The sequence below is a fragment of the Lissotriton helveticus genome, chromosome 2_2 (assembly GCF_964261635.1).
Source record: "Lissotriton helveticus chromosome 2_2, aLisHel1.1, whole genome shotgun sequence".
Lineage (NCBI taxonomy): Eukaryota > Metazoa > Chordata > Amphibia > Caudata > Salamandridae > Lissotriton > Lissotriton helveticus.
The window spans coordinates 180,397,514-180,400,733 of NC_136060.1; positions in this window are offsets into that span (position 1 = coordinate 180,397,514).

The window sequence follows — 3,220 nt, forward strand, 5'->3', positions numbered from 1 at the left end:
ACAGTCCATCAAACTGGTGCAACACATGAAAGATTGGGTATCTAACATGCAGGTACTCAATGCATGGCGATGGCGTATCAAGCATCCTCTGGCACGCACCTACTTGCACTAATCGGCACTGCACGACCCATACACTCAGATAGACATTATATACTGCTCGGATAATGCCCTACACAGCGTACTACAGGCAGAATATTTGTCACATGCGCTCTCAGATCATAGCCTGCTCCAATTAAGGTTTTCCTGGGGTGCGAGACGCCCTGGGATCTCAACTTGGCATTTACATTGTGCTGCGCTAGCTGACTCATCATATTGCGCCACCCTTTTGTGTTCCATCAACTCGTACTTCTCAACGACTGCTGGTACTGCTTCGTCTGTGGGGATGGAATGAGACGCCTTTAAGGCTATCCTTCGGGGACATGCTATCAAAACTACGTATGACGCCCGAAAGTCACTGATGGATGCTCTCCAGACTCATGAACTGGAAATACGGAGTGCGAACAGCTCATCCCTTCTGACCCTCGGGTTGGTCCCTCTCTAGCCCAGGCTCGCCAAGAGTACACGGTCTCAATTGACGACCGCTGCATGCTGGACTATAAGACATACTTAGCACGCAGACATAAGGAGGGAGATAAGGCAGGCAAGCTGCTTGTGTGGCTACTGAAGTCCGACATGTCCCAATCCCCCATAACTGCCATACACACCTCCGCCGGGACTCTTGTGAACATACAAGAAGCCATTACCCAGTCCTTCTATGAATACTACACAGCGCTATATGCGGCTCCCGTTGTCCATAACCCTGCCTTCATACAATGCTTCCTTGCGGGGATTCAACTCCCACAAATCATGCCAATTGGGCAGCTGGCTACTGGTAAGATGCCGGGACCAGACGGCTGGCCGTCAGAGTTTTACTCCACCTACTCCGAACAACTAACAACTCGGTTGGCTAGTATGTACACCGAAGCCTTTGAGAAGGATGAACTGCCGCTTGCTCTGAGAGAGGCGATGCTAGTGATCCTACCAAAACCAGGCTGAGGCCCCCTTCAATTGACCATGTATCGCTACGACAATGGGTTACGGAGTGAGGTCTACCTGTAGATCGTCGATGGCATATAGTGTTGCTGTATGCGGACGAAGCATTAATCTACCTGCGCGGCCGAACCCAGGTACTGCAGCAGATAATAGATCTCTTAAACGAGCATGCACGGGTCTCCGGACTGCGAGTCAATTGGTCTAAATTGGTGGTATTCCCGATGACACCCATGTCACCAGCCCAGAGGCAGGTTGCACCGAGCACGCTGCTGGAATGGGCGTTTGACACTTTCAAATACTTGGGGGTCCAGGTCTACCACTCAGGGACAGACACTATAGACGGCAACTTGGGGCGTGCCATTGCCAGAGCCCGATCGACTCTTCCGTTCTGGCTGGGCGTCCCTTTGTCTCCCATCGGGCAAGTGGCCATCTCCAAGATGCTGGTCCTCCCACGTCTACTGTACTTCTTCTATACACTCCCCTACCGCCTGCCATGCAAACTCTTTAAGGATTTGGAATCAATTTTAGTCTCCCTAATATGGGGGAATTCTAGGGCCAGGGTGGCCCTCCATAAATTATATCTGCCACTGTCAGATGGCGGCCTAGGTGCCTCGAATTATGAGCACTACTACAGCGCAGCACAACTACAATGGCAATGAGATGGCGGCTAAGAGTAACCTCACCGAATTAGTCACGGCGGCCATATCTTTGGACCACCCGGTACTACTGGAGTGGTTGTCAGGCACTATCACCCTGACCCAGAAGCAGAGAGGCAACATCCTAATGATGACGGCCAGATGTAGCTGGTTCAGATACGTGCTGCCCAAGGGTCGAACCACTCCCTATGCTCCTGGCCTGCCACTAGAGGTACTGCCGGGCACGTTTGCTTGTCACGGAGGCATGGAACTTGGGCCCTTGAAGGTAAAGGCATTCGACACATGTGGGACATATATGTAGACTCGCAGCTACAAACATTTGAGGAGTTAGTGGACACTTATGGGGTACCTCAGGGCTCATTCCTGTTGCACGCACTACTTACACGCCACTTCCTACAAACATGGGACAAATCGCACTGAACACCCCACATCGCACCTTTTGCAAACACTGCTGATGCATGGACGGGGGAGGAACACCCGCACTGACAACATTACGCACGTACTGGGATACCAAGCTGGCCACCACCCAAAAACTATTTCAACCAATGCCAGGTTGAAGTACACCAAATTCAGTTTGCATCATACGTACCTCACAACTCATAGGCTCCCATGTACCCAACAACTGTTGATGTATGCCCCAGGTGTCGAGACCCAGGCCACATTCACACATATGGTGTGGACCTGCACAAGTATTCAAACATACTGGACTGACGGAGCCACGATACTCACAGAGGCAGCTGACGCCCAATTGGAGGTGCAGCCTACTCATTTCCTAATGGGTGTTGTGAAACGCAGAGCTTCTCCTAAGGGCCTGAATACGTTTCTGGATCTAGCCCTGGGCCTTGCCAAACATAAAATAGCCATGACATGGAAGGCGCAAATGGGCCCCAACATACACTCGTGGCTGCTCGACCTTCGTAGGGCACTGGTGTCGGAACACACAAATCAGCTAGCAAATGCAGCGCGTGCGACCGTACACCCACGACCAAATCCCATTCAATGGCAAGACTACTTGACACTCGTCGAGGCCAAGCTGGCTGCGGCGCGCCCCCTCTCCTAATTCCTGCCTGCTGGATGCACTGGGCCTCCGCCTCCCCCCCCCCCTCCTCCTCTGGTATCCCCCTCCCTCCCATCCCCCCGCCCCCCCCCCCCCCCGCACATTCCCCACCAGACGGACTATCAAATCTATTTAGCTACATACGTGATGATGCCCACTGATATGCTCCACCGACATGTACACTTTGGCCTGTGCCTACATACAGAGATCGACCTATAGTTCTTCTTTTTCAGGTTATTTCACTTTGCTGCTCACAAATGATTCAATGATGGAGTTGAACTGTGCAATACCGACGGGTTTTGCTTTTGTTCCTATGATTCATGTAACTGTTAGTAAATGTGCCACGGAAATGTGAGGCGACACAAACATTGTGTATTTTTTTTTCTCACTGCATTGGATTCCCCTGGCGTTCCGCCTAAGCCCTTCAGGTTATTGCCATTGTAATGTCAATGTTGAATTATGTCGTCATGCAGAT